Source organism: Palaemon carinicauda, chromosome 13, assembly GCF_036898095.1.
Source record: "Palaemon carinicauda isolate YSFRI2023 chromosome 13, ASM3689809v2, whole genome shotgun sequence".
In the NCBI taxonomy this organism is placed as follows: domain Eukaryota; kingdom Metazoa; phylum Arthropoda; class Malacostraca; order Decapoda; family Palaemonidae; genus Palaemon; species Palaemon carinicauda.
This window is the reverse complement of record NC_090737.1, coordinates 18,496,446-18,523,930: the sequence shown is the minus strand read 5'-3', so window position 1 is coordinate 18,523,930 and position 27,485 is coordinate 18,496,446.

Here is a 27,485-nt window from a genome sequence, read left to right as displayed (position 1 = left end):
GAACTCCCTCCACGACCAGATCTACTCAAACAACCACACGCAAACATCTCTCACAAGACTGTCCAGTCTCTTCAACATCACGCCTGAAGACTATCTAGTGTCTCCTTTCTCAGAGAGGTTTTTCGCAACAAGTTGCTTAGAGAATGTCCAGAAACTTGCGAGGTTTTTGCAACAAGTTGCTGAGAGAATGTCCAGAAACTTGCGAAAGTCCTTAGCCTTAATGTACCAGGCTAAGTGGACGGTCATTTGTGGTTGGTGTCGTGGAAGAAATATCTCTCCACTTGATGCCACTATCCCTTTAATAGCAGAGTTCCTTGTATATCTTCAGGAGGAAAAATTCCTTTTGGTCTCTGTGGTGAAAGGTTACCGCCCAGTTTTGACCCTTGCCTTTAAGCTGAGAGTAGTGGGTATTTCCTCTTCGTTGGAGCTTTCTTTACTCATACAGAGTTATGAGATCACTTGTCCTCAGTCAAGAGATCAGGCCTTCTCCTTGGAATGTGGTAAGCGTTTTGAGATCCCGAAAAGGACCTCCTAACAAACCATTATGCCATACAACTGATCGAAATCTCACTTTCAAGACGGTGTTCCTGCTTGCTTTAGCTTCGGCAAAGAGTCAGTGAATTTCATGGTCTCTCATATGACATCGTCCATTCAAGGGGATGGGGGAAATTGACACTCAGCTTCGTCCTTTAGTTTATTGCAAAGACTCAAAATCCGGGGGTACTGGACCCTAGATTTGGGCCCTTTAAGATTATGAGTCTATGTTATATAACCAATGACTCAGATCAACTGTCACTATGCCCAGTGAGGAGTTTGAGAAATTAAACGCACTGCAGCAACACAACCCCAACTAACATCTCTTTGTTAGTTCTGGAAGGGTTAAGGGGAGGATAACTAAAAATGCCATTTCATCTTGGTTAAGTCAAGTCATTGAAAGGGTTTTAAATCCTGACCCTCCTACAGCTCGGAGACCTAGAGCCCATGATGTCAGGGGCATCAGTATGTCCCTGGTATTCAAGCGCAACTTTTCCGTGTTGCAGGTATTACAAGCGGGCTTGTGGAAACGTCAAAGTACGTTCACAGCTCACTATTTAAAAGACGTGACCCACAGGAGGCTTGATACGTTTACGTACTATTGGTCCTGTGGCAGCTGCTGAACAATTGGTTTAAGAGTAACTCGTGCTCCTTATTGGACAAGTAGCAGATTGTTGAGGGCATTGGTTACCCGGGTAAAGTCTACAATCAATGAGAATATGTCTGACAATTTCCTTTCTTCATCTTCCCCTCCCCTGGGGTACAGTACCATGGGTCCCTCTGCAAGCTGGCTTCAACCTCTGCAGGTAAGAATGACTTCCCTTGTGTAGCCTATTATAGTCATAAATTTCATAAACTGTCCACGTCCCCATTGCTTCCCTCGAGGTTGGCAATAGGAGACGTCTTTGTTTATATCATATTTATAAACTCGGAATGTACTTCCACAGACGTTCATTTGATATCTTTCACAACAATTGACAATTGAGTTGGTCAGGCCACTCTCATACTCACTTTGTATTGTTAGCGAAGTGGCAAGGTTTTCCTTCGACCAGAGTCATATACTGCACTAGGTAAACCCAGGTCAATATCCATGCCAGAAATAGGACTTCCACCCTCCTAAGAGTGAATCATTTCACAATAAATAACAAAGGGTATGTTAGTATGGGAACAAATGACAAATTCAGAGATAATTTGTATTTTTCCCTAACTAATACAAACCGATAGTTATTTATATAAATTAGCCTGCCATCACCTGTCCCCCAGTAAGTCCTGCTTGCAATCAAGCAGTTCTTCGGGGCAGATCCTTGAGCCGTAGAAGTGTTCTGCTCAAGGTATCACATCCCATTCACGAGCTGTCCCTCTCCTCTGAGTCCAACTTTAATAATCCTCTCATTTTATTCGAGGGGATCATGAAAAGACCTACTACTGTACCAGGAAGTCTCAGATGCTTACCTTACAAAGGCTGCCACAGAGGAGGTTTTAGTCAGGTCTCCAGGCTTTTCAGCAACCTATTCCTCGTGGAAAAATTGACTGGGTGGAGACCTGTAATAGACCTTTCTCCTTTTAATTAGTTTGTTTTCCAAACCAGGTTCAAGATGGAGACCCTAAGCACAGTTCTTCAAGCCATCAGAAAGAATGACTACCTGCTGGCCATTGACCTGAAAGATGAGTATTTTCAGATTCCTTTTCATTACGTACTCAAGATTTCTTTCCATACACAAGATTTACCAAATCAAGGTGCTGTGCTTCAGCCAATACACAGCCCCACAGGTATTCACTCACCTACTTCCCTGGCCTCTGTTTGGGCTCGTACCATGGGTATAAGGCTCCTAAGGTACATCAAAGACTGGCTTCTGTGCATAATCAAGATCACAGCTCATACGCAACAGGGATTTCTTTCTCAATTTTTGCAGAGAACTGGGGATCCACCTAAGTAGAGAAGTCCAACCTCGTCCCTCAAAGACGTCTTTGTTACCTGAGCATGGATATGGACTCGGCCCATGCAAGAACATACAAGTCCTTAGACAGAGTTCTATGGTTCAGACAAATAGCAGCACCTTTTCTAAAAAGGAATTTCTTTCACCTTACTCCTGGCAGAAACTACTGGGACCACCTTGCCTCCCTTGAGAAGCTAGTTCCCTTTAGGGAGATGCACTTTCCTTCGTTGCAGTGGACACTGAAGAGGTGGTGGTTGAGTGCATTTGAACCCCCATTAGCTCTTGTGAAGGTACCTTGAGCAGTGGTTGAAAGAAGAGAACTTATTGGCTGGAACACACCTACAGGTTTCTCCTTTTCACAGATGCTTTCGTCAAGATTGGGGAGGTCATTTACGGAAAGAACAGATTTCAGGGATGTGGTCACAGGACAAGAGCTACCCTATAAACTACTGAATCTAGAAATGAAAGCATCTTACTTAACATTACTCCCTTTTTAGAAACCATTAAGGGTCACTTGGTATGTTGTTGGCGATAACACAACGATATTAACCTACATAAACAAGCAAGGAGGCTCGATATCCCACCTGTTATGCCAGCTCACAGTGGGAATACATCATTGGGCCCAGGTAAATGCAGTTCTTTCAGCCCACTTCATCATAGGAAAGAAGAATGTAATATCAGACAAACTGACCCGACTGGGGACGACAGTTGGTTCAGAATGGTATTTACATCCTCTAGTTGTAAAGAATCTTTTGACTTTGTTCCCGATGATGGACATGTTTGCCACACACGTGAACAACAAACCCCTGGTGTATTGCTCTCTCATCCCAGACCCAGTTGTGATAATGGAGGATACATTCCAACACCAGTGGGACAGAATGAACCTTTATGCTTTTTCCACTATCTGAACCTCATAATACATACTACTATGAGATTCAGGGCCTCTGTAACATGGTTTTTTCGCAATAACTTTTTTTCTATGAATTTCATAAATATAACGCTTATTCAGAATGCACATTATATCTACACATAAATTTTGACTATATTCTGCATTACGTAGGTTGAATAAATTTGGTACTTTATTAAGTAAAAGTGACGATTTTTGAAGACGGGCCAACTTACTCAGAGAAAAGGTTTCGAACGCACTCGTTACGTAACTTATGACGGCATTTCTTCTCTCTTTCTCGATCGATGATTGGTTATACGTAACGAAGGCTATACCTCTGCCAACAATAACACAAAAGTGTAAATAAAAGCAAAGCAGTGCACCTTTATGAACTCTGAAACCTCTCCACTGAGAATTATCATAATGAACAAACGAACAAAATATGTTAATAAATACAAAAACACTTCGATTATTTGTCTAACTCCCAAAATAAGTTTCCTAAGAAATTACAGTCTACTTTATAGCTCACAACCAGACTGACAAGGTGTAGGGAATAGTTGGTAATTTTCAAAAACGTAGTAGACAAGCTTGATTTGATAATTGCTATATCCAATGTCAAGCAATTTTTATTTATTGTCTATCTACCGATCTATTTACTGTAAAAAAAAAAAAATAGCCGGTACTGTATTTTGCTTTAAACTTTCAGCAATAATTATCGTCAGAATGATGACTTCATGAGGCTCCACCCACCTTATTCTCGTTATAATTCTGGATAACACTGAAGGCTATCATGGGCATTGTTGGATCAGAAAATTAAAATTCTGGCTATAAAAACTTATTTCTCGAGTAGTTGTAAGAAGTGCTAAATGATCCTCAAGGATCCCAGCAGTTGGCCTAGACGTTTAATTCATGTATACTACTGTTGCGGTAATACTGCTACAGTAGTATTACTACGCTAGCACAGATACCCCACCCACATTTATGTATCGTTCCGCCATTCATAAAGTCTGTGTCATTTTTTTTCACTGTGCAATAAGCCATGGCCTCCTCAGAATTTAAGTTTTATATTAGATGATAGGCTATTTCATCAAGCTGACAAATTTATGGCAACTGGGTATGTTATTGCCGATGTTGAAGCTAAAGATAAAGTTTGGTATCATTCCTTCATTGCATTATCATCTTTACTACTATTTGTTTTGCTACATGTAGTAATTATTTTAAAGGATAAATGAATTATGTTCACTTTACTCCTATAAATTCCCATAAGATATACAAATAAAACTCCTAAAACTATTCATGATTTATTCACAAAATGCAGTCATGCCCAAAACATAGCCAACACGGTCGTACGGCCTAAGAAGAAGAAAAAAATAAAATTAAATCGGATGATCCGTTGGTGTGATGGAGAGTTTAGCACAAAATTCTCATTTTAACAAAAATAGTTTACATACATTCTCTCTCTCTCTCTCTCTCTCTTGGTGGCATAGTGAATAGTTAATAGAAATGTTCAAAAGCCTGAGTGACATTACAAGTATTATAATCATATTACGCTAAATACAAATCAGACCATAAACATTGGATTTAAACTAGAAACTGAATAATTACCTATTCAGGCTATAGTAAATATGGCCATTGGATTTCTCTTGACTGTATAAAGTTGCAAGTCGTAAGATAAATGCAGTTTTGCAACCACAGGGGCAATTCCAAATCCTGATAGCCATTCTTGACTGTTATGGGTTCCAGAGCCGATGGAAGAAGGTGAATGGGTGTCCGGTGGATGGGCGGGGCAAAATTTTGTCAAAAGGTGTTTACATTGCTTACGTAATGAATGTTTTCGACTCTTGGCTCGTTATCACTGGCCATGGCGTCGGCTAGATCATTTTTCCTCTATAAAAATTAAAACTATCGGGTTTAGGTTATTGAAAATGCTGACAAAATTTGTGTGTGGTTGTAAAATATACATATGTCAACTTTCAGCTACATCCGATGCCTTGATAAGGAGCAAAGTCCAAAAAACTGTGTTACAGAGGCCCTGAATCTCATAGTAGGATTCTCAATACCACAGGGGCAACATGGAAATGAAATACTCAAGGATCAACTGATTAGAAGTCCTTGCCTGGTGATCGCCAGACTGGAGTTCGAGTCCCACTCAAACTTGTTAGTTCCTTTGGTTACTGCAACTTCACTATCCTTGTGAGTTAAGGATGGGGCGGTTTGAGGTAGCCTATAGGTCTACCTGCTGAGTCATCAGCAGCCTTTATCTGGCCCTTCCTGATCCTAGCTTGGGTGGATAGGGAGCTTAGGTGCTGATCATATGTATATATGATCAGTCTCTCCTGTAGAGCATTATCCTGCTTGCTAGGGCAATGTACTGTCCCCTGCTTCTGCCATTCATGAGCGGCCTTTAAATCTTTAATGCTCCGCAAAAGGGATTTTGACGAAGGAAAAATCTATTTCTGGGCGAGAAACCTGTGCCGCCCAGTGAAATGCTCCTTTTACATCATTTCTAAGGTAAAAACTGCTATGAATTTACCAGAGAAAAAATTGTCTAGGAATGCTAGCTTGAACCCAGCTCGCTCACCTAATAAGGTGTCGGTATAATAACTGGGGCGTGATAAATCACAACCAGAGGCCTCGCACCATTTAGATATCTCTAAATATCCCCGTTCAGCGAGGTGCCGTTCAATACCCTAGCTCTGATCTCTACTACCAACAGTCCAACCCACGCCAGTGACGTCACTCCTTATAGCACCCAAGATTGGGGCCCAAGAAGGGAGGGAAGGGTGGGTTCACTGGGCGGCACAGGTCTCTCGCCCAGAAATAGATTTTTCCTTCGTCAAAATCCCTTTTCTGGGCTCCGACCTGTGTCGCCCAGTGAAATAGTGCCAGAGAATAGGGACCCAAACTTGGCACAATACCTGAGGGAAGTAATAAATACAAAATAATACCAAACGTGATTTTAATATCAGAAAAGGATATCCAAGGTATCCCGTGGGAAGTACTCTCAACATTAAGAGCGAAGTTAAATACAATAATGGCAAAAAATCCCATACTAGGGATGGCAATAAAAGACAAGCAGATAATGCAGATCAAATAAATAACATCCTTTATAGTAAATAATACAAAACCAGCTCGTGGAGAGTAAGACTAAAAACAGGTATAAACAAAAACAATTCGTAGTAATTGAGATCATAACGGGGTATCAAACATTACACCATAAGGGTGTAGGTCAAGTAAAACAAAACCAAAACTAGGTAGGAACAATAAGTAAGGCAGGTAGGAGGAAAGGAGGATAGAGCAAGACGTTGTGATTAAGTCTCGGTACCTTCAGGAGGAATCACATTCCCAGCTGCTACTGTAGCATATTTTAGAGCTTCCAAAGGTTTCAGGTAGTGGCGTGTAAAAACTTTAGGGGACTTCCAGCCTGTATATTTCATGAGCTCATCAAATTTCATGTGATGGAAGAAATTAATTGAAGTAGCAACAGCTCGAATATCATGGACATGGGGGAATGATTCAGGATTAGCCTGTTTAATAAAATAAAGGATTTGTTGCCTGATTCCTTTAAGGGTAATGGTTCCTCCATTTTCTCTAACAAATAAGGGCCCTGTGGTTGTAATGGAAGTTCTATTTAAGTAGGCTTTCAGGGTGGTAACTGGACACAAGGATGGATCCCGAGGAAGTGGAACAATCTTCCAGGGAGACCATCTGTTCTGAGGATCCTCATTTTTAGCCAGGAAAACTTTGTTAGGGGAGAGAAGGACTTCTCCCGAAGAGAGGAATTCAATATGACCTGAGTCTCTACACAAGGCAGAAAGTTCTGAAATTCTGGAGCCAGAAGCGAGGCTCAATAGGAACAATGTCTTCCTTAACAGTGCCATGTAATTGCAGGTTTCATTAAGAGTGTCAGAGGCCAGCTTCAGGACATCATTCAAAAACTAAGAAACTGCACTAGGGCGAGTTGATGGTTTTAATCTGGCACAAGCTCTCGGGATGGACGAGAAGTATGAATCCGTAAGGTCAATATCAAAACCAATATGGAAGATCTTTTTCAAAGCTGACTTGATCGTAGTGATGGTGTTGGCTGCCTGGCCCAATTCAAAGAGAGTTCTGAAGAAGGTTACAGTTAGATTCATCGTCATCTTTTCAACCTTTGAGTCCTTTAAAAACTTATCAAGTTTTTTAACAGCTGAGTCATATTGACGGAGGGTGGATTCCCTTTCGTCAGATTCCAAAAATAGGGTATTTAGAGGGTCAATATTTGCACCCTTTTGAGCTGCAAACTTCATGAAGTCCATAAAGTTAGGGCACTCTGAATTCTTGAGGAAGCTAACACATTGCGAGTTTGTACTACTTGTGTTAGTATAGGGTTGGGTATCTGCCGAGGGCAGAGGCCCAGTTCCAGCAACAGAGGAAACCAACAGCTCTTGGGCCAGTTGGGGGCTACCAGAGCCATTCGGCCTCTGAAAGACCTGAGTTTGTCCAATACTTTCAACAGAAGATTTATCGGAGGGAACAGATAAATCCTCTTCCAAACGTTCCAATCTAACAACATTGCGTCTGTGGCATAAGCCCAAGGGTCCAGATTGGGGGCCACGTAACATTCTAGTTTGTGGTTGGATTCCGTCGCAAACAAATCCACATGGAGACCCGGGACCTGAGATAAGATCCATTTGAATGACTGTTTGTCTAGGGACCATTCCGACTCCAGCGGAGTTGTCCTCGAAAGTGCGTCCGCCACTACATTCCGCACTCCCGCAAGGTGGACTGCTGACGGATGCCACTTGTTCGATGTCGCCAAGGAAAATATTGCTAACATGACGTGGTTTACGTGGGCTGACTTGGAGCCTCCTCTGTTTATGCAGTGGACTATGACTGCGCTGTCTAGAACCAGTCTGATAATGAAGGTTCCTGGCTGGTTTCAGTCGTTTTAGAGTAAGGAATACTGCCATGGCCTCTAGGACATTGATGTGAAATTGTCGAATTATCGTCGACCATAGTCCCTGGACTTTCTTGTGTTGGGAGTATCCTCCCCACCCTGTTAAGGAGGCGTCTGTGTGAATGACGAGTCCTGGGGCTGGATATTGCAAGGGGACTGACTTCGATAGGTTTTTGACTTTCGTCCATGGCTAAAGACTTTCTCTCAGGATTGGGGGAAGTCGAGCTCTTTTGTCTCGACGCTTCTTGTTTGCCCTGGAGCACCATACTCTGTTTATGTCCTTTAGTTTGGCCTTTAGGACAATGTCTGTTACGGAGGCAAACTTTAAGGAGCCTAGAATTCTTTCCTGATTCCTCCTGGACGTCAACTTGTCCCTGAGAAACCGTTTCGTGTTCTTTGCTATTTCCGTCCTCTTGGCTTTCGGGAGGCATAGCGTATGTGAGCGTAGGTCCCATTGTAATCCCAGCCATTGAAACTTCGTCTCCGGGACCAGGCGGGATTTGTCAAAGTTGACCTGAAACCCTAACTGTCGAAGGGAGGTGAGAACCTTGTCCGTTGCCGTGAGGCAGTTCCTGACGTTGTCTGCCCAAACGAGCCAGTCGTCCAGATAAGCCACTATTTGAATCCCTTGGATTCGAAGTTCTTGGATTACCGTCTCTGCTAGTTTGGTGAAGATCCTGGGCGCTATGTTGAGCCCGAATGGTATCACTTTGAATGCATAGGCTTGTTTGCCTAGTTTGAAGCCTAGGAAAGGACGAAAGTGCCTTGCTATTGGAACACGATAGTAAGCATCGGTAAGATCTATAGAGGTGGTGACGGCCCCACGGGGAAGTAAGGTCCGCACCTGAGAGACGGTTAGCATGTGGAACCTGTCGCAATGAATGAAGGAGTTCAGACGGGACAGGTCTAAGATTACTCTTCGCTTGTCTGAGCCTTTCTTTGGCACGCTGAATAAGCGACCTTGAAATTTTAAGCGATGGACTCTTTGGATTGCGTTCTTCTGCAATAGGTCTTCTGTAAACGATCTTAGCTCCTCCGCTGGAAGTTGAAAGAAACTGGTCGGTGGAGGGGGCCCTTTTATCCAACTCCACCCCAGACCTTTGGAAATTATGCTGGAAGCCCAATTGCTGAACCTCCAACGGTCTCGAAAGACGTAAAGTCTCCCTCCTACCTGAAGATTTTAAATGGGCTGAGGATGACTTGCCTCCTCTGCCTCCGCGGAATGCCTTGCCTCGGTTGAAACCCCTTCCGCCACCTCTGTTACGAAAGGCACCTCTGGCGCCAGAGCCTCTGTTGCGTTGGTAGCCATGGAAGGAACCTTGGGACTCGTAGGTAGGGTTAAAGGCAGGGGAGGTAGCATACGACGTCGATGCTACCTGTGCCTGAGGGACTAACACATACTGTTGTTGAGGGTGTCCCTTCGAAGTAGAAGGTTGGGTACCCTGTGTTAGTGGAACGGGTTGTACAATCTGAAGGGACTGTCTGTTCTGGGAGGAATGGAAGGGCCTCAACCTCTTCCTGCCTCGGGCCGAGGCGCCAGCTGTCTCAAACTTCCGCTTGGGGACTAGGCCCCATCTAACTTTGAGGCTCTGGTTAACTCTAGCTGCCTCGCTGAGTACAGAGTTTACCAAGTCCTCCGGGAAGAGGTCCGGGCCCCAGACCAGGGCTTTGATGAGCCTATTAGGCTCATGCCTGATGGTAGCCTCGGCTAACACGTGTCTCCGGCAACGGAATCTAGCGTTGAAAAACTCAAAAGCATCAACTAACAAGGTCTGTAGGAGGGATTTGGTCAGAACTTTAAAAAGAGATCCCTCCTCGTAAGTGATGGCGGTCATCTCGGCCAAAGTGGCTGAATTAATTGACCTACTCAGCCTGCACCGGGCCTCGAACTCAAGGTGGATTAGTGATTCCGGGAGCTTGGGGAGGCGTTCGCTGAACTGTGTGGAAGCACAGTCAGCGCTCAGTTTGCCTGCCGTGAAGGTGGCCGGGGCGTTACGCCAGCACTCGTGGTCCCCTGGGAAGAGGAGGGAAGTTAAGTCTGTCTCCCGGAGCTGGGGTAGAGGCTCTTCTTCCTTGGCGGACTGATAGGCAATGTCCATGATCTTGGTGACGCATGGGGTGGGGGTTTGTTCGTCAACCACAAACATGGTGTAAGAACTCTTGTGGGGTGTGAGCATCGTGTTCACACAATCCCACTCGTTTAATGCACGGACCAAGGTAGACTGGGCCTGTTCCTTGGGATAAATAACAGTCTCCCTAGGGACTTTATCTAACCGGACCAGAGCCTCTTCGGTCAAACGGGCGAAGCCGGGGAAGGGGAATTGGAGTCCCGGCGGATAGAACTCGAAGTCCTCCAGAGGCCGGGTGCCAAAACCCTCGATGGTCAGCATGCCATCCGTAAAAGGAGAATGCAGAGCCATCCTCCAGGGGTTACGTTTGGTGAATGGTGGGAGCTTGGAAGTGTCGGGGATGGGGTATTGCTGCTGTTGTGGCACCCCCGAATGCATGAGGCCTTGTACCAAGTTCTCATTGTTGGAGATCCTCTCAGTGAGGGATGACATTAAAGACCCGATCTGGGAAAGAAGTTCCTTAGAAAAGGATTTCGGGTCGAAGGGTTCCTCCGGGGCGGGAACGGTGGCCAGCGTAGATATCGAACCATGAGAGGTCGAAGATACGGCAGCGGAGTCTTTGGGGACTCTAGAGGATGAAGCCTTGACCGACTTGGGGATTTTGAAGACTTTCGGGTCTTGAGTAAAGGCTTACGGTGAGCCTTAACCTTCGGGGTAACTGGGCGGGGCTTGAAATCAGCCCCGGGTGTCCCCGGAAGCCCTGAAAAGAAGAATGAGCAGAAATAGAAGAAAAAGTCGGGCTAAGGAGAGGAATCTTAGCCCGGGACCCACCTGCCTCACTACCTACGTCCAGTTCGTCAAGAGCCATCGGTTCTATGTCCAGGTTGAGGGTAGCGACGTCTTCTGTGATAGTCCTGCCCGTCTCCTCCTGGGCCGGGGCTAAGAGCAGGGACTCTATCTTCTCCATAATGGGGTCCGCCACATCCTTGGGGACCGCAGCCGATGTCTTGGCATTGGGGTATATGAGGGAACACCATTCCTCTGAGAGAATGTAAGGCTTTTTAGCCCTTAAGTTGCGGGCTAACCCGCCGATCCAGACCTTGAGGGTTGCCAGGGCTGAGGTCTTAGCCGGCTGGGAGCTCTGAAAGAGAATAGACCATTACTGGAGGTAAGTGGATTCCACAAGGGAAGTAAAATAAGAAGGCTTAGGAATCTCCTTGCGAAAACGAGGCCACCGAAAAGGGGACACGTTGAAAATAACATGAATGACAGAGGTTAAGACAATGTAAATTTAAAATTAACCGTAATTCCAATTACCGAGTCTGAGGTGAGCATGGAGGCCAGCTTGTAACAGACTACGCAATTGTCCGGGTGCCAGACGGTCAATCCATCCACAAGGATAGCACAGTGGGCGTGTGACCGACAAACGTCGTGGCCGCAGGGTTGGTGGAGGACCACCGAGCAGGCTGTCATCGCACAGCGTACCGTCTTTAAAATAAAGATACATAAGTATCCCGTAGGTAAGCTAGAGGATCCCGAGAGCTCCGGGAGCTTAAAGTACACCGCTATAGCAGTGGGTAAAACATTCCTAAGCCGTAAGGGCAATAAAGCTAGAGGAGCCCGGGAGCTCCGGGCGCTTAAAGTACACCGCTATAGCAGTGGGTAAAACATTCTTAAGCCGTAAGGGCGATAAAGCTAGAGGAGAACGGGAGTTCCGGGAGCTTAAAGTACACCGCTATAGCAGTGGGTAAAACATTCTTAAGCCGTAAGGGCGATAAAACACTTAATAGGTAACAGCTTAATAGGTAACAGAATAAGTCAATCCGTAACTATGATCATACAAAGGGGGACAGTCAAGTAATAGAAATATATATATAAATATAAGATTAATCGTAATATGGTTAGGGATATACGTTGGCTCTGGAGAGACAACCGAGAGAGCCCGGGGCTTGTGTTAACCTACCGGGGTAGGCGGGACATGGGAGGGGGGTTGTCGGGGGTCAGAGACTCACCGACGGGCTCAAGGACCTTAACCAAAAACTCGACAAGATAACTAGGTCCGGGAGCTACGAACGGGGATCCCGTAGATAAAATTATTAACATCGAATGGGGTCCGTGAAGTGCGGAACGCCACACGGGGAGGGTGAAGGGAGAGATCCTATAATGGGTCCGTGGGGTGCCGAACCGGGAGGTAGCATCCAGGAATAATATGTGTATATATAAAAGACATGGAACCCAAAACATAGCAGAAATCTCTCCCGCCGACCGATGGCCAATCGGAGCGGCGGAGAGAAAACGGCTACGGAGGGTAGGGGAAAACTATAAAATCCATGACATCTATAACATATAGCCTCTCTAATGTTCAAGGTCCGCCCGTGAAGGAGCCAGGCGATATCCCCGGGGAGGGGGGGTGATTGGTGAAAGGGTACGAGAGAACTCGACCCGTAAAACAAAGCAGCTGACTCCAAGGCTCGAAGAGCGAGAGGCATCCCTGAAGTGGGGATGTAGGCGGAGGGGAGGCTATCACATGGACAGAGACCAGGCGTACCAACCTGGTCGAAGAACCACGACATAATGAATGATCAATACGGATAGACATAATATACTGTAATTGATATGGTATAAAATATAATGAGTAGGAAAGAATGCGAATAATATAGTAAGAGAGGGACGCAAGGGAGAGGCAGAGAAGGGCCGAACCTTCCAGCGCGGGGAGGACCGAGCTGGGCCGGGGGGGGCAACATAACACAAAGTCGGTGAGGTGCCGACATAAAAATATGAAAACAAACTGCCTCGCAAGAGTCCCACTCAAACTAAAGCAACTGCTAGTCGGTAAAAATAATGTAACGTATCCGCTTAGGATAAGAAAACGTAATGACGTGGAGTAACATAAAAAACTAGCAGCGCCCGAAGGCGAGCAGGCATGCCAACCTAATATGAACTATGATACCGTAATATCATAACTGTATCGTAAATAACAGGATAATGAAATACCATAACAAAATAAAATAACACGGGGTGTGAACCGTGAATTACCCAGATAGGTTCAAAACGAAAAACAATCAGTATGGAAGACTAATTGTAAGGCGTTAAGAACGAGAGAGAGAGAGGAGGTAGCCAGCCGCCATGGCGGTCCCGAAGTGGGGCCGCAAACAGTGAAAATTAAAAACTGTGATAAAATAACAACTAAGGGCAAGGCTACCTCCAAAGACTCAAAACTCATAGATCTGGTACTTAACTTTGACAGAGTGACAGTAGAGTCCGACATCATGAGATAAATCCTGGGTAAATCCGGGAAAAACACACACCGAAAAAGAGAACAGCGTAAACCAAGGTGCTATGAAAAGGAGTGACGTCACTGGTGTTGGTAGTAGAGATCGGAGCTAGGGTATTGAGCGGAACCTCGCTGAACGGGGATATTGAGAGGAGATATCTAAATGGTGCGAGGCCTCTGGTTGTGATTTACCACGCCCCAGTTATTATACAGACACCTTATTAGGTGAGCGAGCTGGGTTCAACCTAGCATTCCTAGACAATTTTTTCTCTGGTAAATTCATAGCAGTTTTTACCTTAGAAATGATGTAAAAGGAGCATTAGGTCGGAGCCCAGAAAGGGGGATTTCTTTCCCCTCTGTTATACTAACTTCTCAATTTAAACTTACTTACCTTTTTATATGGCATGTTTGTCATCATTTGCAGGAAGAAGACTATTCATACTTTTTTTCAAGGGGCTTGTTTTCAGTACCATGACTCTTTTGGTCTCTATCGTAAGAATATTGAAAAATAATAATAGATGGAAACCTGCTTATACAGGATTTGGATTAAATTTCTAGGCAAAATTGATCCGACTATTAATGAAATAAAGCATTAAATGCTCTAATTTAATTGTGATTTTACTGAACTTTGATTTATGATCACACCTATCCACACAAAAAGAAAAAAAAAAACAGAAAAAGAAAATTAGCATAAACTTATTCAACTTTTGTACTGTATTTGTATTATCTATTACAAAAAATGTAAGATTTATAACAATATTAATAATATTCAGTGGAAAAATAAGTAAATTTTAAATAAATCTTGTTAAAAACTTCTTCCTCAAGTATACAAAGGTACGAATTATAACCTTTGTTAAGCATATAACATGGTGAGGTTCTTCTGTGAAATGGTTTATAGAAGTCCTTTTAACACCAAGGTCTTCATTGAGTTGTGAATATTCACCAAAAACTAAGATAACAAAGTCTTCAATTTCAAGTGAATGAGATTGTCTTATTTGTACTTTCCATGTTTTTTCACAAAATCTTGTAAGTTTTAAAACATACATAGATGGAATCATTTGAGTTTCTCCATCTAAACTCTTAAAAATGCTACCATACTCATCACCTAATAATATTTCAATACATTCAGAGCACGCCAACTTTCTAGCTACATGGCGTGAAAGGAATCTTGCTCTTGACATACTTTCTGACCCCCAATCAACAACACTTGAACAAGAAATACTGAAGCAAACATTAACATTGTCCTCTTGTTCTTTCAAATCATTTCTATATGGGTAAATATTTCCTTGACTAACTGTAATGTCTTCTCCTTCAAAATCATTTGTGAATGTTGTACTGTTACACATAATAAGACTAGCTCTCTGTATAAGTCTTTTGTATGCTTTTCGAAATTCTGCAGCAGAAGGCAGTCCATTCCAATTCCCAGTTCTCTTTAGGCAACTCAGTATCATTTCTGCATGCTGTAAATTTAAACGATAAGTGCACAGGTACCTGAGAGGAAGAGAGGTTGATATTAGTTTATGTAAGCACAATAATTATAATGAAACCTTCAAAGAAAGGCTCAGCTATACTCTATGCACCAAGAAATGTATGGTAGCGACATATAAAACTGAATTAATCCTTGTACCATTTATGTCTTATTTCTTCAATATACTCACAGATATGAAACTAAGGATTAATTTCAAATGTGATAAAAGAATGTGATATTATTCAATATAATACATAAATTTACTTTAACCCACAGTGGTATAAAGAATATTTATGTTAATTTACAGACAAGCCAAGTACGACACAGACGAATAAATTGTAAATCAATGCAGTAATATACACATAAATGGAACACCAAATTGTTAATAAGGCTCAAAAGAATATAAATAGAAGCTAAAATACACAACACAAACAATACAATAACCATTCACAGCTACAGTAACTGAATCGGTGGGTCACATCGTTTATACCCACTGCCAACTAATGCTAGACATCTGCTGGTTACCTAAAATTGCCTAATTTAAAACTTCAAGTTATGTAGGCAAGAATGATGATTAAAATAAGATGACAAGAGTTCTGCATTTCATGTTTAATGAACACACCTTTGTCCATAGCCATGAAAATGCATAAATGCAAGGTAATGGCTGTTTAACAAAGATCAGTGCTGCCAATTAATTGTCAGAGGAATTATGGATGCAATTGTAGTGAAATTTTTATGCTAGTAAGGTTTTAGCCAAGTTTGCAGACTTGATGCTACACGCAGACACTCTTACTTCTGTTGTTACAGGTCAATAAGGTGGGCCAACTGTAAAATACTATCAATCATGTGATTGTCATGTTTTGACAACACTTGAGATCAAAGTTATTGGCTCCTCTGATCATTATTCACTAATGATGATGTAAACTTATGTTTATTCCTACAAGAATACAAATCTTCATCCTTCAATAGGAATATAATTACAGTTTGACTGGAACTTGGCTGTTACCACTTTCCTTCAGCTGCCGAGGTGTACACATGTACTTTTGGTGTCCACTTCTTGGCTATCTGACGGGTTTCTTTTCTTTCTCTTTACAGAGTGAAGTGTTGTTTTGTAATGGAAAGACCACTCGTGAACATGCACTCCTGCCCTGGAGTTGCTAGATAGAAGTGCTGCACCTTCATCGTGAGTAAGTCACATGGATCCTCATTCTTTGTACACCTATTGTAGGGGGCATGACTGTTCTGTCTTGCCCTTGCAACGAGTGTAGAATTTAGCGTCAGTATGGTAGTTGAAGTACGGAAAGAAAAGGAAGAAGCCGAAACAGGATTATTTACCATCGGGGTTATCCTCAAAATCGAGGAAGTCTGTAGGCCCTCTTCTTTCTTCTTCAGGTAACCAAACTTCTGACCCTTCTCCATCTCCCTCCTTCTGGCTAGTGACGTAGAAGTATGATAGTGACTGTGATATTACAGTACTCTCAGGCATGCTACAAGGGAGATGGTGATAGCAGCTTCCCCAGGAGAGGGAATTATTCCCAGCTTTGTACCTCTTAGTGAGTCACAAGGAATTACTGAGAATGTTAAGGAAATAGCCATAAGGATGTTTTAACTTTCCTTAGGCTACAATTCCTGGATACTACCAAACTGACATCTTCACGTGCCGCACAGGCTGAAGAAATACCCGAGATGGAAACCCCCCTCCTTATCTGTAGTACCAGGAGCACAGACCATGGAGACATTGTCTACAACCTCAGAAAGGAAGTGGCCTTGCTTACCTTCCCCAAAGAGTGTAACCCAATCTGCCTCTCCTTCAGGTTTGGATTCACCGATTGCTGCACACCCTGCAGAGGCAAAAGAACACACATGCCATAAAGCAACTACATTGATAGCAAGAAAAAGGAGGACTTCATTAAATATATCAGAAAACTATGTAAGATTTCAAGAGTTCGCAACCATCTCAGATACCCCTACCTGCTAACGCGCACACCGTGGCTAGAGCTCTCCAGCCTCTATGAGGATCTCTATTGTGCTCACCTATACATGCGCAGCCAATGTGCTCACCAGCTCACTTGCTCTCATCACACTCGCTTGTGTATTGTCACCCATTGTGCTCACCAACTCGCATGCCCTCACTCTTACTTGAGCTGAGTGCGCACGTCTGTTGGCATGCTCACCTCTACTGGCATGTGTTCTGAATACTAGCAGGCATCATGTTCACCCAACGCACTTATTGGTTTAAGCACTCCAATTGCTTCGCCACTAAACGAGTGCCAATCATTTAGCATGCCATCACCGCTCTCCTACATATGCATGCACTCTCTTCATGTGTATTTTATTCACTTGATTTATGCGTAAGCAATCGCATGCAACTCTTGAAGAGATCAATAACGAATGCAATCGCTTAGCCATTCATGCACATAAATTGCACTCGTCTGGATATACACGTCTATCATTATATCTTAAGCCATTATACTCGAGCCCATCATGCACTTGGATAAGTGCGCTTATTGGTTCTCGCTTGCTCTCCTAGGAGAATCATACTATTGTGCTCACCTGTTAGTAGGAACTCAAATATTCGTTCTCATTCAATGATGAAGATTTCCCCTGGTTAGTCGCACTCCACAGTGTGCTCAACTCTTCTTATATGCTCCCCAGTGCATGAACACTTCATGTGATAGGTGCTCGCCTGTTGATACACACCTTCCTATAAAAGCCTGCTCAGCGGCGCGCATGTCTGCTATAGGATCATTTGCGAGCATGTGCATTTCTGTTAAGATGAACTTGAAGGAGTGCGAGCACTCGTTACATTCAAGGCACCCTAGAGTTCAAGTGAGCACAACTCCCACATTCATGCTCATTCTTCTGTACAAGAGTACACAGTATATAATTATGTAGGGTCACCTAGTCTCCCTCACACACACACACAATCAATCACCTGATCGTTCTACAAGTTGAGAGAACATGTCAGCTTGAACATGCACCTATGAGCACTCACATTCTCACGCCAGAGAACAGTCCTATGATTGATTTCGTTCACCCATTCATGACCATCAAATGCACAAGCACTCCCCTAGTAATAACAAGTCACCAACTCATGCCTAAAGATAAGTGTTCACCAAGATTGAAGTAATAACCTCAGAAAAGGAGATCTTGTGAGGGAGATCTTCATGAAGTAGGCAGCCGCTATAAGGATGTGATTATCATTCACGTCACGATTCCCCTCTTGCCACATGTCATTTATGCATTGTCCAGACCATGTTACTGAGTCAGCCTGCAAGTAAAATTTTGTTTGGACCTTTGGTCCAGTGTAGTATTACAGTATACTGTAATTTGCTTACTCCCAGAACCTAAATGATCCCAAAAAGAGGAAATTCACAGACTTTGTCTTTTCTGAAGCCAAAGTAGTTACCTTTTGGATATCAGTCCACCATCCAGTGGGGGCAATTGGGTACTCAATTAGATAAACTCAGTGACCTCGAAGTAAGAGAAAAGGTTAACACTTGCAGCACTCCAGTAAAACAGTCAGGTTCTGTTACCAACCCAAGGAGTTGATGAGGTAGAAAGGTGGAAGAAGGTGATTCAGGATTCCATTTTCCACTGAGCAGGACCTTAAAGGGTCACAGAACATCTCACCAGACCCTAAGCATTCGGCTCCAGGAACATTAAAATCTGCCCTAATAAAACTTTCAGCGGCGCCAAGACCAGGCTAGCTCCCACACTGGCTCAGACTTCCCGCAGGAGCGTAGACATTGCCCCTTCTTTTTTACTCCATTATGGTCAGACTAGAAGAGGCAGAAATAGGAGAGGAGCCAGGGACTGTCAAGGTTAGGAGTCACCTGCTCAGAGTGCCACAAGCGGTAGGATGCCTGGTGAGCCAGTGGGTGAAGTGGCAGTAGCACAGCGTTGACAACTAGTCGATAAAGGTCTCATGGGAAGGGTACCTTATTCCATTCTTCAGTTATGTGTTACCTTTCAAATTTGACAAAATACATTTCTCTTCATCTAAAGGTAGGAAAGATGTTTGACAAGTGAGCACTACAGATCATGCTGGACTGATCTCCAGGATTTTACAGCTGCCTGTTCCTATTAGAGAAGAAATCTGGGGCTGGAGACCATTCATTGACCTTTCCCCCTTGAACAAGTTTGTACAGCAGACTCTATTCAAGATGGAGACAGCGTACACCGTAAGACCAGTAGTAAGGGGGAATGATTTCAAGCTGTCCTTGGATCTTTAAGATGCACACTTAAACATCCCGGTCGAGCAGGAAGCTCCTCCACCTCATACTCGAGGAGAAAGTCTTTTAGTTAAAAGTCCTGTTCTTCGAACTGTCTACTGCCACCAGGTATTCACACAGGTTTTCGCGCATGTGTCTTCTGAGAGGCTTTGATGCCTGGCTGCTACTCTTCTCCTCTCGAGGACAGCTTCTCCAGCATAGAGATAACTTCTTACATTTTGTCACAATATGGGGATCGTGATAAATCCAGAAAAGTCCAGTCTTTATCCCAAACAGAGAATTGGATATCTGGGTATGCTGATAGATACAAGTGTGAAAATCTTTCCTTTGGAGAGTCAAATCAGCAGAGTCAGGAAAGTAACGCAACTTGTCCTCATCAAATGACTTATCTAGGAAGACAATGGCAAAGTTACTCGGACACCTTGTGCCTCACTGACAACTCTATCAGTGGTCCTTTTAATGGTGGCCGAAGGCACACTGGTTAGTCGTAGGGATTGTCATTTGAGACACTTTTCCCAATCATGGTATTTTGGGAAAAGGTTAGTGTTTTCCCAGCATCCGAACATCCCAGGAAATCCCTGGATTTTATTAAATAATTATTTTTGTATTTAAGGAATAAAATATTGCAAGACTTAAAGCATGTGATTACTTGATTATTTTCAAAGCATTGGCAAAGACATATCCACAATATAGAATGCAAAAAAAGGAGCGTTCAATGAAATTAAAGAATAGAAAATTAAGACTAAGCACGTAATTTTATGCAGTTTCTCCTTAAATAACAAAGTGTCACATCATTTTACAAATTGTATGAAAATATCCTATATGATCACACGCTTTTATAATTCAGTAGAAATCTGGTGAAAAAAAAACTTAATGTTCATAACAATTAAGCAAATTTAGAAATAAAAAGGACTGTAATCATTGTATAAGATCACGTGCTTTTGTGATATAAACCTGGAGAAAAAAAATGAGTAATGTCATAACAAATAACAAAAGTCTTGAATCATAAAAACTGTTTCTCTTCAAATGACTCCAAAAACCATAAACTTTCATGAAACCTGCCTAAATGGTAGTTATGAGAGAAAAAATAACATGAAAACTATAAACAGTACTGTATTCATATATCACTCTTTTGATAAAATAGAAAAAGTAGGAAAATAATGAATTTTGCATCTAGCTATTACAAATTATTTTCATTTGAAATATATTTTAATTATAAAATAAATTTTTGAATATACTTACCCGGTGAATATATATAGCTGCAACTCTGTTGCTCGACAGACAAAAAAACTGTAAAAACTCGCCAGCGATCGCTATACAGGTTGCGGGTGTGCCCATCAGCGCCAACTGTCGGCCAGATACCATACTCAATGTAAACAAAGACTCAATTTCTTCTCATCCCACTGCGTCTCTATTGGGGAGGAAGGGAGGGTCGTTTAATTTATATATTCACCGGGTAAGTATATTCAAAAATTTATTTCATAATTAAAATATCATTTTTTAAATATTTAACTTAGCCGGTGAATATATATAGCTGATTCACACCCAGGGTGGTGGGTAGAGACCAGTTAAATATGTTTACATCATATAAGCTAAGAGTTTTTATTTCATTTTAGAAGTTATCAATATAACAAAAACAAAATAAATAGGTACCTGGTAAGGAATTCGACTTAGACGATTACTCTGCCTTGTAAGTACGTCTTCCTTACGGAGCCTCGCGATCCTCTTAGGATGCTGACAGACCCCTAGGAGCTGAAGTATCAAGGGCTGCAACCCATACAACAGGACCTCATCAAAACCCCTAATCTGGGCGCTCTCAAGAAATGACTTTGACCACCCGCCAAATCAACCAGGATGCGAAAGGCTTCTTAGCCTTCCGGACAACCCATAAAAAACAACATTAAAAACATTTCAAGAGACAGATTAAAAGGATATGGAATTAGGGAATTGTAGTGGTTGAGCCCTCACCCACTACTGCACTCGCTGCTACGAATGGTCCCAGTGTGTAGCAGTTCTCGTAAAGAGACTGGACATCTTTCAAGTAAAATGACGCGAACACTGACTTGCTTCTCCAATAGGTTGCGTCCATTATACTTTGCAGAGATCTATTTTGCTTAAAGGCCACGGAAGTTGCTACAGCTCTAACCTCGTGCGTCTTCACCTTAAGCAAAGCTCGGTCTTCCTCACTCAGATGTGAATGAGCTTCTCGTATTAACAATCTGATAAAGTATGACAAAGCATTCTTTGACATAGGCAAGGATGGTTTCTTAACTGAACACCATAAAGCTTCAGATTGGCCTCGTAAAGGTTTAGTACGATTTAAATAGAACTTAAGAGCTCTAACAGGGCATAAGACTCTTTCTAGTTCATTGCCTACGATCTCCGATAAGCTGGGAATATCGAAAGATTTAGACCAAGGCCGAGAAGGTAGTTCATTTTTGGCTAGAAAACCAAGTTGCAGCGAACAAGTAGCTTTTTCCGACGAAAATCCGATGTTCTTGCTGAAGGCATGAATCTCGCTGACTCTTTTAGCCGAGGCTAAGCATACCAGGAAAAGAGTCTTAAGAGTGAGATCTTTCAGGGAGGCTGATTGTAACGGCTCAAACCTGTCTGACATGAGGAATCTTAGTACCACGTCTAAATTCCATCCAGGGGTAGCCAAACGACGCTCCTTGGTGGTCTCAAAAGACTTAAGGAGGTCTTGCAGATCTTTATTGTTGGAAAGATCTAAGCCTCTATGCCGGAAGACCGATGCCAACATGCTTCTGTAGCCCTTGATAGTGGGAGCTGAAAGGGATCGTCCTTTTCTCAGGTATAAGAGAAAATCAGCTATTTGAGCTACAGAGGTACTGGTCGAGGATACAGAAACTGACTTGCACCAGTCTCGGAAGACTTCCCACTTCGATTGGTAGACTCTAATGGTAGAAGCTCTCCTTGCTCTAGCAATCGCACTGGCTGCCTCCTTCGAAAAGCCTCTAGCTCTTGAGAGTCTTTCGATAGTCTGAAGGCAGTCAGACGAAGAGCGTGGAGGCTTTGGTGTACCTTCTTTACGTGTGGCTGACGTAGAAGGTCTACTCTTAGAGGAAGACTTCTGGGAACGTCTACTAACCATCGAAGTACCTCGGTGAACCATTCTCTCGCGGGCCAGAGGGGAGCAACTAACGTCAACCTTGTCCCTTCGTGAGAGGCGAACTTCTGCAGTACCTTGTTGACAATCTTGAACGGTGGGAATGCGTAGAGATCCAGATGTGACCAATCTAGGAGGAAGGCATCTATATGTATTGCTGCTGGGTCCGGGACTGGGGAGCAATAGATTGGAAGCCTCTTGGTCAGCGAGGTTGCAAAGAGATCTATGGTTGGTTGGCCCCAAGTGGCCCAAAGTCTCTTGCACACATCCTTGTGGAGGGTCCATTCGGTTGGAATTACTTGCCCTTTCCGACTGAGACAATCTGCTATGACGTTCAAGTCGCCTTGGATGAACCTCGTTACTAGGGAGATGTCTTGACCTTTTGACCAGATGAGCAGGTCCCTTGCGATCTCGTACAACGTCAGTGAGTGGGTACCTCCTTGTTTGGAGATGTACGCCAAGGCCGTGGTGTTGTCCGAGTTTACTTCCACCACTTTGCCTCGAAGGAGATACTCGAAGCTTTTCAAGGCCAGATGAACTGACAACAGCTCCTTGCAGTTGATATGCATGCTCCTCTGACTCGAGTTCCACAGACCTGAGCATTCCCGACCGTCCAGTGTCACGCCCCAGCCCAAGTCCGATGCGTCCGAGAAGAGAACGTGGTTGGGAGTCTGAACAGCCAGGGGAAGACCCTCTCTTAGGTTGATATTGTCCTTCCACCAAGTCAGACAAGACTTTATCTTTCCGGAAATCGGGATCGAGACCGCCTCTAGCGTCTTGTCCTTTTTCCAGTGAAAAGCCAGATGGAATTGAAGAGGACGGAGGTGTAGTCTTCCTAGTGATACAAATTGTTCCAGGGATGACAGCGTCCCTACCAGACTCATCCACAGCCTGACTGAGCAGCGTTCCTTCTTCAGCATCTTCTGGATGGATAGCAGGGCTTGATCTATTCTGGGGGCCGACGGAAAAGCCCGAAAAGCTAGACTGTGAATCTCCATCCCTAAATACAGAATAGTTTGGGATGGGACCAGCTGCGACTTTTCCAAATTGACTAGGAGTCCCAATTCCTTGGTCAGATCTAGAGTCCACTTGAGATCCTTCAGACAGCGACGACTGGAAGAGGCTCTGAGAAGCCAGTCGTCCAAATAAAGGGAGGCTCGGATGTCCGATAAGTGGAGGAATTTGGCCACATTCCTCATCAGCCTCGTAAACACGAGAGGAGCTGTGCTTAGGCCAAAGCACAGGGCCCGAAACTGGTAAACCACATCTTCGAAGACGAATCTCAGAAAAGGTTGGGAGTCTGAGTGAATGGGGATGTGGAAGTAGGCGTCCCTTAGGTCTAGCGAGACCATCCAGTCTTCCTTTCTGACCGCTGCTAAGACTGACTTCGTGGTCTCCATGGAGAACTTCGTCTTTGTGACAAAGACATTCAGAGCACTGACGTCTAGCACCGGTCTCCAACCTCCTGTCTTCTTTGAAACTAGGAAGAGACGGTTGTAAAATCCCGGTGATCGAAGGTCCGAGACTTTGACCACCGCTCCCTTCCCTAGCAAAAGAGACACTTCCAGTTTCAGGGCTTGTCTCTTTTCTTCCTCTCTGTACCTGGGAGAGAGATCGATGGGGGACGTCGCTAGAGGGGGTTTGCGTACAAAAGGGATTTTGTACCCCTCTCTGAGTAACTTCACAGATTGTTGATCTGCGCCTCTCTTCTCCCAGGCTTGCCAGAAGTTCTTGAGTCTGGCTCCCACTGCTGTCTGAAGTTGCGGGCAGTCAGACTCTGCCCTTGGAGGACTTAGGTCCTTTCCTCTTCCCTCGCTTCCCTTCGGCACGAGCACCTCCTCTGCTGGAGGCTCTGCCACGAAAGGGCGGAATAAAGCGAGACGCTGGAGTGTCTATCCTCGGTCTAGCAGACAATGTAGGCAAAGGGGGAGCTTTGCGAGCCGAGGACGCAACTAGATCGTGGGTGTCCTTCTGAACTAAAGATGAGGCAATTTCCTTTACCAAGACTTCAGGAAACAGGCACTTGGAAAGGGGAGCAAAGAGAAGCTCAGATCTCTGGCATGGCGTAACTCCAGCAGACAGGAAAGAACAGAGAGACTCTCGCTTCTTCAGGACTCCGGACGTGAATGAGGCGGCTAGCTCATTGGACCCATCACGGACGGCCTTGTCCATGCAGGACATAATGAGCAAGGAAACATCCTTATCTGCAGAAGAGATTTTCCTGCTCAGGGCTCCTAAGCACCAGTCTAAGAAGTTAAAGACTTCGAAAGCCCTAAATATCCCTTTAAGAAGGTGGTCCAGGTCCGATGGTGACCAACAAATCTTCGAGCGTCTCATGGCAAGGCGGCGGGGAGAGTCTACAAGACTTGAGAAGTCGCCCTGGGCAGAGGCAGGAACTCCCAAGCCGAGAACTTCTCCCGTGGCATACCAGACGCTCGATCTAGAAGAGAGTTTAGATGGGGGAAAGGCAAATGCTGTCTTCCCTAAACTCTTCTTAGACTCTAACCAGTCTCCCAACAGCCGCAAAGCTCTCTTGGATGAGCGTGAGAGAACGAGTTTAGTAAAGGCAGGTGCGGTAGCAGGCACGCCTAATACAAACTCTGACGGCGGCGAACGAGGAGCCACAGAAACAAAGTGGTCAGGAAACAACTCCTTGAATACAGCCATGACTTTTCTAAAGTCCAATGATGGTTGAGTTGCCTTAGGCTCGTCCAGTTCTGAAGGATGATCGTCTTGTGGTTCAGCAACGTTCTCATCTGATAGTTCCTCATCCGAAAACTGATGAGGAAACGGCAACGGAGTGGGCAACGTTTGGCTCGCTGAGTCCGGTCGCATTGGTGCATGCGTGACGGAGCCGGACGCAATATCATGGAACTGCTGCACAGTCTGTGAACTGTCAACAACCATGGGTGCGCGAGGACGCACAGCGTCCACCCGAGACTGTTTAGACCGTCTGGGTTGTGCAGTCAACACCATACCGGGTTGCGGAGGTTGACGCACCGCGTCAAAACAAGTCACCTCTGATGGTTGCTGAACGTCCTGAACGTCAACAACCACCTCCGTGCGTCGCCTAACGTCAACGTGCGGCTGGCAACCCACACTGGGTCGCATCGGTGGAGGTACCACCTCAACTGGTAGACGCGAGAAAGTAACCTCAGCGTCAACAGGACTCACAACAGACCGCTTGGATGGTTGTTGGCCAGAAGGTTCAGCAACAACCTTCTCCGCATTAAAGTCCTCCATCAAGGACGCAAGCTTGGACTGCATGTCCTGCAGCAAAGCCCATTTAGGGTCTACGGGAGCAGGTGCGGCAACAGACGGGGTGAGCGACTGAGGCGGTACCGCTTTGCCTCTCTTAGGCGGCGAGCAGTCATCAGATGACGGCAACGAGTCCGAACTGACCCAGTGGCTACAACCGGGACGTTGGACTTGTCCTGAAGGGACCGACTTACGTTTCAAAGGTCGTGAGACCTTGGTCCAAAGTTTCTTACGAGAAACACCTTCGGACGACGAGGTAAAAACGGGCTCTCTCGTCTTACGTAGATAGGGGCGATCTTGGGGAGATACGCCTGATACCATGGAGGGAACGTCTGTTCGCTGATCAAGGCCTCTCGAACCCATGCGTCGTACGACATTGCTTCTCCCCTGGGCTTGGGAGCTTGCAAGAGGTCCCGGACTAAGAGGACGACAGGCACGAACAGACGAACCCTCAAGCGCAACACTGTTCACAACACTTTGAGAAACACTAGGCACTTTATCACTTCCCGCGGCACTTTGGCACTTTAGCTCCTTAACATCCGCCATGAGTTGATTGCGGTCACTTGCAAGGGACTCAACTCTCTCCCCCAAGGCATGGATAGCACGCATCATGTCAGCCATCGATGGTTCCTGAGTGCTAGGAGGGGGGTTAGGAACAACCACTACAGGGGAAGGAATAGGTTGAGGGGCATGAGGAGAGGAAAAATCTACCGACCTAGAAGAACTTCTCCTTACCCTATCTCTCTCTAGTCTGCGTGTGTACTTCTCAAATTCGATAAAATCGAATTCCGAAAGGCCCATGCATTCCTCACACCGATCTTCCAATTGACAGGTCTTACCCCGACAATTGGAACAAACAGTGTGAGGGTCGAGAGAAGCCTTTGGAAGACACCTAGAACAGTCCCTAGCATTGCATTTTCTAAACTTGGGAACTTGTGAAAGGTCAGCCATTTTGAATTGGTCAAGGGAAAATTCCAAAAAACGATCTAAGTCATCAACAATGAATCCGATACAAAAAAGAGTTCAAGGATTTATTTGAAGAAAAACCCTGCACAGCGAAAGCTCAAAACCAAATTAAAGTACTTCACCAAATATGATGGGAAAAACTCCAGGTTTCAACAGCGAGTAAAGTACGTCTTGTCGACACGTCGACAGAGAAGAAATTGAGTCTTTGTTTACATTGAGTATGGTATCTGGCCGACAGTTGGCGCTGATGGGCACACCCGCAACCTGTATAGCGATCGCTGGCGAATTTTTACAGTTTTTTTGTCTGTCGAGCAACAGAGTTGCAGCTATATATATTCACCGGCTAAGTTAAATATTTAAAAATGAATGTAGAAAAACAAACAATTAACACTTTTATCACTTAGACGAGTTCTATGTCTCATGATAAACAGTCCTACAGATGAAAAAACTTTCTTCTTTGACAGATGTGGGCAGTATAGATTCTAATGCAGCTGTTCTTTGCTGTCTTTTCTCCGTTAGCTTCAAAATTTTCAATTATGCTTCTGTTTATCGCCTGATTTGTTTGGGCTGTTTTAGAAATGCGCTCTGTTATGTAATCACCGACAAGCTCAGCCGCCAGGGGCAAGTACAGTAGTAGGAGCAATGATTGCTTCATACTTTAGTAGCGAAGAGGCTGCTGACTTTATAGGGTTCTCTCAAGAGATCTATTAGTCACAAAGCTCAACAACAAACTTGCCCGTCTGCTGTTCACCAATCCCGGACCTGTCAACAACTCTAAAGGATGCCTACCAA